This window comes from Lycorma delicatula, chromosome 2 (genome assembly GCF_047948215.1).
Source record: "Lycorma delicatula isolate Av1 chromosome 2, ASM4794821v1, whole genome shotgun sequence".
Lineage (NCBI taxonomy): Eukaryota > Metazoa > Arthropoda > Insecta > Hemiptera > Fulgoridae > Lycorma > Lycorma delicatula.
Window position 1 is genome coordinate 40,276,605 of NC_134456.1, and position 11,514 is coordinate 40,288,118.

At 32.2% G+C, this 11,514-nt stretch overlaps 1 protein-coding gene across 1 annotated transcript in view; it reads right to left on the reverse strand.

Moving 5' to 3' along the window:
* Nep2 (M13 family metallopeptidase neprilysin 2) overlaps positions 1 to 10,481 on the reverse strand; it is a 312,673-nt gene extending 302,192 nt beyond the window's left edge. The window contains exon 1 of the mRNA XM_075355152.1: positions 10,463 to 10,481. The gene's annotated coding sequence lies outside the window, so the exon portion shown is untranslated. The remainder of the gene's footprint in view (positions 1 to 10,462) is intronic.
* Between the last annotated feature and the right edge of the window lie 1,033 nt (positions 10,482 to 11,514).

Here is an 11,514-nt window from a genome sequence, read left to right on the forward strand (position 1 = left end):
CCTCTACTGAAAACCCATTATGTTTCTCGCAAATATTGATTCCGATAAACGAAACGAAACACAGTCAATCACAACTCAATCACTGACATCTTGGCTTATTGAGCAACGTCCAACGATCCCGTAGTGCAACCAACCTAACGACGAAAGAACAGATACTGCACAGCGTCTTTCCGAACGCACTACTCAATCATGAACGGCATTTTTAATAATTACAAAAAAAACAGTATTTCGTTTTGATAAACAGAGTAAGAAAATACGACTACTAACGAAAAGTTATTAGACGTAGATAAATAAATATTTATAAATAAAAATCTTTTGTGGATACCACATGACTTCCTTGTATAAATTACATACACATTTTTTGCTGCACTTCAATAAAAGTTATTTAATTTAAGTGAAATACCATCTTCCAATTCGTTAATAAAATTGACAGTTACACAATCGCATTGTGGTGGAAACCATATTGCATCAAATTATTTTTTGGTATCCGTATCAGTATTTTACATATTAATTTTGTTTCACGTCGCTCAAATACTTCTGTTGTAAGTGAGAACGTGTCGCATCCGTAACCATGCACACATCGGTTCGAATGCGACTTCATAACATATATTTTTTTTTAACTTTTTTTTTTAATAAAAAAGTGTTTTTTTCTTCAGTCATTTGACTGGTTTGATACAAGATTCCCTATCTAGTGCCAGTCGTTTCATTTCGGTATATTTCCTACATTCCTAACTATTTGTTTTACATATTTCAAACGTTGCCCACCTGCACAATTTTTTCCATCTACATGTCCCTCCAATATTAAAACGACTATTCCAGGAAGCCTTAATATGCGGCCTATAAGTCTGTCTCTTCTTTTAACTATATTTTTCCAAATGCTTCTCTCTTCATCAATTTGCCGCAAAACCTCTTCATCTGTTACTTTATCCACCCATCTGATTTTTAACATTCTCCTATAGCACTGCATTTCAAATATTTTCTTCTCAGGTACTCCGACCGTTCTAATTTCACTTCCATATAAAGCTAAACTCCAAATATATACTTTTAAAAATGTTTTCCTGACGTTTAAATTAATTTTCAGTTGCTGGCTGAAGGTTTTGATTTTATCCTTATTATAATGATTCTATTGCTATGCATTTTGAAATACTCTACTCTCTTCTATATCTTCTTGTTCATTGCGAAACCTACTTCTGCCTGCCCACTATTTGATGCTGAGTTAATTATTTTAAAATCACCTGACCAAAAGTCATTTTCCTCTTCCCACCAAGCCTTGCTAATTCCTACTACATGTATATTTAACCTATCCATTTCCCTCTATAAATATTCTAACCTACCAATCTTTTTAGACTTCTAACATTCCACGCTCCGGCTTTTAGAATGTTATTTTATAACTTTCTAGTGACCCCTTCTTTAGTAGTCCCCACCCGGAGATCCAAACGGGGGACTAGTTTACCTACGAAATATTTTACCAAGAAAGGCGCCTTCATCTTTGTTACATGAAAATGCAGAGAACTTCAGTTTCTTGGAAAAAAAACGCCTGTAGGTTTCCATCGCTTTCAGCTGCCCAGTATTCAGAAGATTGAGTGATGTTGACATAGCCGTTTAAGTCCTCCTGACCTACACCCTTAACAACTACTGAAACAGCTGCTGCCCTCTTTCAGGAACCATTCCTTAGTCTGGTTCTCAACAGATACCAATCCGGTATTGTTGCACCTTCTATCCAGTTATTCTGTATCACTGAACACTCTAGCCCCCTTTCCATCGGCAAGGTCTCATGATTCATAGAGGAAGAATTTAAATATATTGATTTATTAATAGTTATTACTTTTTAAAAATTTTTAGAATTAATATGAAAAGAATATAAAATTTTATTTCATTAACAACTTCTTCTAAGAGCTAAATATTTCATTAATGAAAATTTTATTTGGCTATAACTATGGAACTCATGAAAATAAATACTACTTATGAGATATCGTTGAAAAACTCTCAATGAGAGCTTATTACTGCAGTTAAGACAAAGTCCCCAATTTTTGGGGGATTTTGGGCTTTTTTGGTTACTTTTGGTTCAGTCGATTGCAATCAAAAGGGGCGGTGCACAACTGGATGTTACTGCCCTAAATCCAAGATTACAAGATTCTACGGCTAATATTTTTTGAGTTACGCGAAATACATACGTACGTACAGACGTCACGCCGAAACTAGTCAAAATGGATTCAGGAATGGTCAAAATGGATATTTTCGTTGAAATCTGAAAATTAAACTTTTTCGCTATTACAATATTTCTTTTACTTAGTACAAGGAAATAAAAATGAAATTAAATACTTCGCTCTGAAGCGAATGATATACAATAAAGCCTAACTCGCGTTATTTAATGGTAAATTATCTTCTTCTTGTTAATTATGCAAGTTATATAGCAATTATTTTAAAAGAACATTTCCTTTAATATTTCACCTTCATCATAAAAAACATTATTTTCAATGACTGATCAAATTTGCTTATTCAACATACCGAAATTATTTTTTTTTTTTAATCCTTGTTTGCTATTACTAAGAAAATTTATAACAGGAAAATGGTTGGCGAAAAATTACAAAAATCGGCAACGAGGAAAGATATTTATTAAATAGTAGGAAATATTCATCGAATTTTTTATACATTTTACTTAAAGTAATTTCATGTTAAGTTATAACTAATCAAAAAGAGTGGTCCTCTTCAGTTAGCTTTTCTTCATTTTTTAAAAACTAAAATTCAAATAATAAAATTAATTGCATACTTTAACTGAAAATTGATGTGGGAATAAAATAAGATCATGGGTGATTTTTATCGTTTTAATAAAGCAATTTATTTAGCTTTAAATTCATTATAAAGATATACTACATGAATTATAAACTCCACAGATTAAAAGTGGGACTCACTAGGTTGGTCTAGTGGTGAACGCGTCTTTGCAAATCAGCTGATTTCGAAGTCAACAGTTCCAACATTCAAATCCTAGTAAAGGCAGTTACGTTTATACGGATTTGAATACTATATCGCGGATACCGGTATTCTTGGTTGGGTTTCAATTAACCACACATCTCAGAAATGGTCGACCTGAGACTACACTTCACTTACACTCACACATATTATCCTCTGAAGTAATACCTGACGGGGATTCCCGGAGGCTAAACAGAAAATAAAATAAAAAAGAAAAGATTAAAAATGGAAGTTTAAAACATATAAAAACTGTCGATTTCGAGCATGAAAGGCTTAAAGTTAACAATACCTAGTATTCTAGCTCGGATCTAGGAAACATTAATAATAACTGTGACGTCACAATATAACAATATATATATATATATATATATAATTTTTTGTGGGGATTAAATTTAAAGGGAATTTTTTGAAAATTAAAATGTTATTAAGAGGGAAGTTTTATTTTTCCTGTTCCATGTTCCAAAGACGTGTAAGAATTAATGACCCATGTGGATCGAGCGCAAGGTCTCTCAATTTTTATTTCAGTATGAAAATCTCAGTGAAATTATATGTGTTATAATTATGAATGTAAAAAATAAACACTGAATTGTTATTTTAAATATTAAATAATTCCCATTGTTTTAAATAATATGACATATTAATAAAATAACTATAAAAAAATTCATAGTTCGATTTCTGTTTGCTCAGTTTCATGCTAATTGTCTATTTTTGATATAATATTATGTAATAGAGATAATAATTATTATGTATTTACTAGCCTTAACTAATCTTTTTTATTTACATTATAACCATTATAATTAAATGTTATTACCGTATTTGCAAGTCAATCTTGACCTTCAAGATCCTCCTTTTATTGTCTATCTGGCTTTTAACTCATTTATCGTGACAAGATTTGTTAACTTTCTGCACTGCACTACTTCCTTCTCGCTGTATATACCGGGTTACTCAAAAAGGACTTTACAACTTTAAAACAATTTAAAAATTTATTGAGATAACTTACAGATCTGCTTGAAATCTTATTTCATAGAAAAACACAAGTTTGTCATCCAACATTCACTTTTGTTCCTAATGGTTTCCGTTTGTATTGAGAAATACATTTTACCTTAGTCGATTTCATTCCAGATTGTAGCCGGCAAATCGGGCGTTATCTCTCCAGTTGGAGCGTTAATTCGAAGTCTTAGCTCAGCAAGATCAGCTAGAAAATTTGTTACGTAAACCCAATCTTTGATGAAACCCCACAAGTGAAAATCTAGCGGGGTCAAATCTAGGGAATGAAGTAGCCGTGCAATTGGACCTTCACAACCGATCTACCGACCTGGGAATCGAGTATCAATAAAATCTCGGACTTCTAGGCGTTAGTGAGGTGGTGTCCCGTCTTGCTGATAGTAATAATGTCCTTGTTGGTCATCAACGTCTAACTGAGTAATTAGAAAATTTTGAAGCATGTCCAGATAAACGATGTCATTTACGCATTTACGATTGCCTCTTAGAAGAACGGGCCATACAGTCTTTGTTTTCTTAGGGCAAAAAGGGTTTTCGCTATCCCATATTCGGCAGTTATGGGTGTTCACCTTGCCACTGATGTGAAAAGTTGACATCGCTAAAAATTTCACTGTCTGCAATTCGATCCATCATTTCCACACAAAACTGCAGCCGAGCAACTTTGTCGTCATTTGTAATGTTTTAAACCACGGTTACTTTGTATGGCTTCAAGTGCAATATTTTTACCTAATATGCACCAAACAGTCGTTTGTGGAATGCCAGTCTCACGTAACGCACGTCGATTTGATTTTTTTGGACTACGTGCAAAGTTTTCTCTGAGTTGATCCGTAGCAGCTTCAGGGACGCGTAGGGGTCCTATTCCTATCTCAACGAAGATTTGGTGCCAAGAGTAAATTGTATTTCTAATAGGAGGATTTCTACCGTATTCTCTACGAAAATTACGTTGAACTGCAGTTGTTGACTGTAAATCGAGAAACAAAAACACATAGCGAGCTCGTTCCGCACCAGTAAATGTGTCCATTTTTAACACCACTAGTGGACAAATTCGGTACTAATGAACTACGTGAGTCTAAACTTGATATGTTTTGCTATAAAGTAAGACCTTACACTTATCTATAAGTTACCTAAATAAATTGCATGTGCTTTTAAATTTGAGAAGTCCTTTTTCAATCTCCCGGTACAATCAAATTACTGTATATACCCATGTACCACGTGAAAAAGGTCTGGAAAATAAAAAAATACCAACGTTACTTTTGCATTTTATTAACGAAATCGCCATAGAAGATTGAAGGAATAACAGTATGTGTTATTTGTAAAATATCAGTAAATCAGTCTCCACTGAAATATTTAATTAAAAGCATAGAAATTATAGTAGGTATTTACCTTAATTACTGTCATCAGTGCTCGAGTTTCCGTCATCCGTAGAATTGCAATTATCTTCGTAATCACTGCACCACAAATAATCATTTTTACTTCCATTGACAACGAATGATTTGTTAAACATATCATCCGGTATTTCTGACCAAGACGCAATAATCCACCTACAGATTTGTGTCAAAGATGGTTTCTTAATTTTACCAGATGAAGTAGTCTACTGGGTCGTGGCGACCATCCGGTTTACGTAGGATTTACGGAGTTTGGTTTTAAATAGTCGGTTTACGCAAATATCTACAGGTTGAAGAATAGATGTCTTTCCATCAGGAATAGTAACCTGATCCAGTTTCCAGCAATCAGTCTTCGCTTTACGTCATCGGTCTATGATTCGTAAAACTGTCCATTATAATCATGGAGAATTTTCGTAATAAAGCGCCTGGTCGACCCACCCAGACGCATTTAATCCCGTTTAATACTAACTCGTTATTCATCCATCCCTTTTCATGTGTTCGTACGAAATATCGGGTGAATATTTATCACCTTTCGTTATATGTTTTCTTTTTAAAAATGACAAGCAAGGGTAATTTTTTCCCGTTCGAAAGTACTGTCACCATCGCCGAGCAACGTTGTTTTTCGTAACCGGCAGTTCGTATTTGAACACTCTTTTCATCTATACTTTCAGTTGTCGTCGATGACATTTCGAAAATCACTGGAGTCTACTCCGCATTCCTAATATGATCTTAGGGAATAACTGTTCCTTTTTCATAAATTTATTATATGTCTTTGAAACTTTGTTGGTTTACCTTCGTAAGCTTCTGGTAGATATTTTTGTACGCTTTGAAACGCATCATGCTACCTATTATTTACTTCGAATAGATAAACTATGTCGACAAAGAAATCGGCGTACCAAGTTAAGACTAGCTTTAAATTAATCCCCTTCGATATTTAATTCATTGGCGATTCAGGGCTTTTATCTGACACATTTCTAAATTGAGTATCCAAACTGACATGCATCCCATTTATGCGCTGCAAGTTTTCTTCTATTTCCTTATATTTCGCGTTTTTCCGCCGAAATATTCTCTCGTTTTTATCGGCTACGAGAAATTCGTTTTCTTTCTTTCGCCATTTACAAATACAGAATTCTGTTATATCAAATTTTCTGTCTGTAGTATCATTTCCATGCTCCTTTACGTAAGCAATATACATAACGGTTTTTCAACAGTGAATGAACATAGATTTTTTTTTCCATTATGCTGCAGTTCTACTACACGAAACCTTTACGTGCTGAACGGTCGTTGTGACAATGAAAACTGGTTCAATAAAAATGTTTTCGTATGAAATAAGAATAACCTATGATTTGTATAATATACAAATGCATATATTATTTGTAGAATAATATAGGATTTAGAAAAATGCAAAGGACAGTTTCCGATAAATCGCGCGTCACGTTGTTGATAAGCATTTAATTTTGTAATACCGGTAATCATTCATAGCTTTTTGTTTTTATCTATAAGATTTTATTTCAGATATTCTAGGTTCGCAGTCAAAACAAACCAGTTTTACAATTCTGTTTGGATTAATTAATACACAAAATTTAATGATTACATCATAATCAATATAAAACTTTAAAATGTATGCCCAGGCTAGCTTTGCAGCCGTCATTTCGGACAAAATGATGCGCATGGTATGTGGGTTATACTTGGCGGTAACATGGGTAATATTTTTCAACCCTCCTTTTACAACTGCGAATAAAATAATGAAGTCAATAAAATTGAAATATATTTTCCGGTCTGTACATTTAAATTATCTAAATTTTCTGATTTAAAATGTCACTGTTACTTCCTCCTTTTCTATGTTAATTACTTAGAAATCAAGGATTAAAGTAGATATATTTATTAAGCTACAAATATGTTATTTCTCATACGTTTATCGACATATCTATGATAATGATTAACAGAGTCCATGTAATTAATTTTTTAACAGCTTAATTAACTTATCTGCTTTCAGCGGGGCAAAAATTGAACATTTCATGCGGTAAAATTAATCTAATGAAGTAGTACATAATCAGTCTTACGGAAACACATTATATTTTATTAATGTACTATTGGATTATTTTAATTTGTTAATAGCATAAAAATCGGATGTAATGATTATGTCGGAAATAACAGTTTATCTCATATTTACGAGTCCTATCTATAGCGAGTAATACTACTTTGAAGTTGGTAAGTTAAAACGGTCATTAAAATGAATCTCTAGAGAATGTTCATGACACTTAAATGGTACGTTTAAACTTTTACAGGAGTTTCTACGGTATTTATAAAATCAGCAGGTGTCCTTTTAGTAAAAATCTATTCATTTATCCGAATAATTGAGATTTAATTCATCACTTATCAGCTAATTACGATTAAAAATCAATTTTTTATTGAGCATTTTTGCAGCCGGTAATAATCTTAGAAGTAACATTTCACCATCAGATAAAGCAACCAACAAAAACTTACTTTTAAAATAGACAGGAAACTAATAATGGAAAATAGAATAGTTTATATTACTTTAAACCAAGGACCTAAGATAAACTATTTATCTACTTTTAGAAGCTTGATATATTGATTAATCCACACGTCCAAGCCATTTGAAAACGGCAACAATATATGACAACACAAGCATTCAATCATTCTACTAAAAATAAATTAAAGTAAATAAAACAACAAAAGATAAAATGACAGTAACAAACAAAAACAAAGACTCGAAAATTATATTTCGCAATTAAAAAAATTGAATTTAAACAAAATTAATCCTCCACAATGTTCTGAATTGGAAAACTAGGTGCAGTTGCAAAAAAATGATACAAATAAAAACTTAAAACCTTTCTATCAATAAAATGAACGTTAACTCAACGTATTCAAACATTATGAATTTTATACAAACAACAAAATAACTACATACTAAGTAAACTCTTTTCGTTACCAACCTTTATACATGTCTCTCTGATTTGAAAAAAAAACAGTCAGTAATAACGACACCAGTACGAGAACTAGCAGAACCAGTATATTGAAGGTGATAATAAAACAACGAAAACGTTGAGAGGTGAGTTTTTAAAACGTTATATTAAAATAAATTGTTTCGGTGTGTTATTAAAAGTGAATAGTTTTACTTTACGTTAATAAGTCATCTTCTCCAGTTTCGTTATTCGTAAAATACGAGGTCTGTTCAGAAAAGAACCGAACTTTATTTTTTTACTCATATCTTTATTAATTTTACAGTTTATTGGTCCTTGTTCCGTTCAAAGTACTCCCTTCCCTATTTACATACTTTTCCCCGCGATTTCCACTTCGCGAAGCAGTCCCGGATAGCATCATTTGAAATGGCTTTTAAGATCCGTGAAGAATTTGACTTTAATGTCATCAATAGTCTCAAAACGGCATCCTTTCATCACCGATTTTAATTTCGAAAATAAGAAAAAATCGCAAGGAACCAGGTCTGGCGAACAGGAAGGCCGAGGGAGGACAGTCATCAGATTTTTGGCACAAAACAAACGAAATGACACAAGCTAAGTGTGTGAACGGATTGTCGTGCGAAGGAATCTTGAGTTGACTGGTCTCTTTTTGCGAAACCTTTTCACGTAACCGTAGTAAAACGTCTTGATACTACGCGCGGTTTACTGTTTCACCTTGAAGCAAGTATTCAAAGTGCATAATTCCACTAAAATCGAAAAAAAAATATACAGCATCAGTTTGAGATTGGATCGATAGTGACGTGGAGATTCTTTGCCACTTCATCGTGATGATTGAACTTTTGTTTCAATGTCGTAGCCGTAAACCCGACTTTCGTCTCACGATATGATCCTTTGTAGGAATGTTTCATCGTCATCGATTTGTTCAAGAAGTTGCCGACAAACGCCCACTCCATGTTCTTTCTGCTGTTATGTCATCAAACGAGGACAAACTTTGCTGCAACTAGATGTATGTTCAATTTCTCAGTCAAAATGTCATGGCATGATCCGATTGAGATGCTAACCTCTTCTGCAAGTTGTCTTATAGTCAATCGGGGATTTACAAGCGCCAAGTCATTGATCTTCTAAACGTGAGTGTCATCAGTTAAAATCGAAGGCCGTCCTGGTCGAGGGTCATCTTCAATTGATTGACAACCATTTTTAAATCGTGAAAACCATTCGTAACATTGCGTACGACCCAAAACATCATCTCCGTTAGCTTGTTTCAAAAGTTGATACGTTTCTGTGAAAGTTTTCTCTAGTTTCATGCAAAATTATAAATTGTGTCGTTGCTCCCGAAAATTACTAACACTTAAACACGTTGCACTCAAATAACATAACACGAAAACTAAATGAGATATCAACAATCCAAGAACGTGTGATTACAAAGGAATTAAAAATGTTCAGTTATTTTCTGAACAGACCTCATACTTTTTTGTCTAGCTTTTCTTTTAATATATCTCTTTTCCAAAACAAACGTTTATACGGATTTCTAATAATTATATTAATCTATTCTTAATATTTTAAATTCATTTTCTTTCGAATTACAACAAAATTAACGAATAAAAATATACTGAAAAAAATCAAATCTGTTTAAAGATTGGGTAACCACTTTAAAAAAATATGTACTGCCCAATATCTTCGCCAATGGACTTACCTCGTGTTGTAGTTTAAGGAAAATTCTTATAATTTCACAAAAATCCATTCTGAAGCTTGAAAATTATCGTCCAATAAAATACACTCGCAACAAAAAGCGGAATTCTAAAATAATAAAATTGTTAAAAAGATCTTGTTTTGTTTAAAATTTAACAGTTATTAATAACAGACTAAATGTGATTAACTGAAACAGTTTTACTTTTTTTCAAAAGTAGAAGCATGAATAATAACATAATTTTGCTTAAAAAATTACTATATCTCTTATTCAGATCAATTCGATATCTTTACGAGTATTTCCATTTATTTTATAACTAATCAATATAACTAATAGAATATTTAAAATTACACGTTACATAACATACATAAAGTGTGACTAACTGCAAAATATATTATAAAAAATTTAATTTGTAATTAATTATTACTAAAATACATATAATGATTTAAATATACTCGTATTTAGTATTAACTTACTTACTACAACATGGAGTGTAATAAATCTGGATGCAATAACAACATTTATTTTAAAACTGTTAACACTAAGCAACTGTAGTAAATATAAGATACAGAGATTCAGAATTGTTTTTCAAAGAATATTTATTGGGAATCCCCGCTGTCATTGTCCATTTATTTATTTTTTAGGAAACGTAATTATGTTAAGTATGACGTAAATGATAAATGTTCACAATGTGTCATTCCGGATCTTCATGGCAGAATGGTAGCGTATCTGCCTTTCATTCGGAAAATTCAGGCTTTGGTTGCCGGTCAGGGGTCTTAGCATCTTACATACGTTACAAAATTAATTATTTATCTTTAAATAAATTAATAAAGAGAAAATATGTAATAGCTGCAGTTAAATAATAAAAAAATATAAGGTCCTTTAATATTTTTACCTTTTTACTTCCATGTACGAAGGATAGGAAGTATTGCGATCGCGAGAAAGTTTGGTTTTCGGACTTTACCGGAAATATCCATTTTGACTAGTTTCGGCGTGACGTCTGTACGTACGTACATACGTATGTATCCCGGATAACTAAAAAACGTTTAGCCGTAGAATGTTGAAATTTTGGATTTATGATTGTTGTAACCTTTGGTTGAGCACCTTCTCTTTTGATTGCAATCTACTGAACCAAAAGTGTCCAAAAAAGCCCAAAATCCAATTATATTGGATATTGAGCTTTTTTTTAACTGCAAGCCCTCATTGAGAGCTTTTGAATGATATATCATAAGTGGTACTTATTTTCATTGGTTCCAGAGTTATAGTCAAATAAAAGTTTTATTAATGAAATATTTGTATTTTACAAGGAAGGCACATCGGTTCGAATCAGACTTCACCTCCTTTTTTTTTTAACTTCTTTTTAATTAAAATATATTGATTTGTTAATAATAATTAACCTCTGATTGTAAAAAGCCTGTTACGATAAATAATAATTCAATAATAGAAAAAAATATAAAAAATATCAGAAATTATTAATGAAATAAAATTTTATGTACGTTTCATTTTTTTTTTTAAATGTGTAGTATGT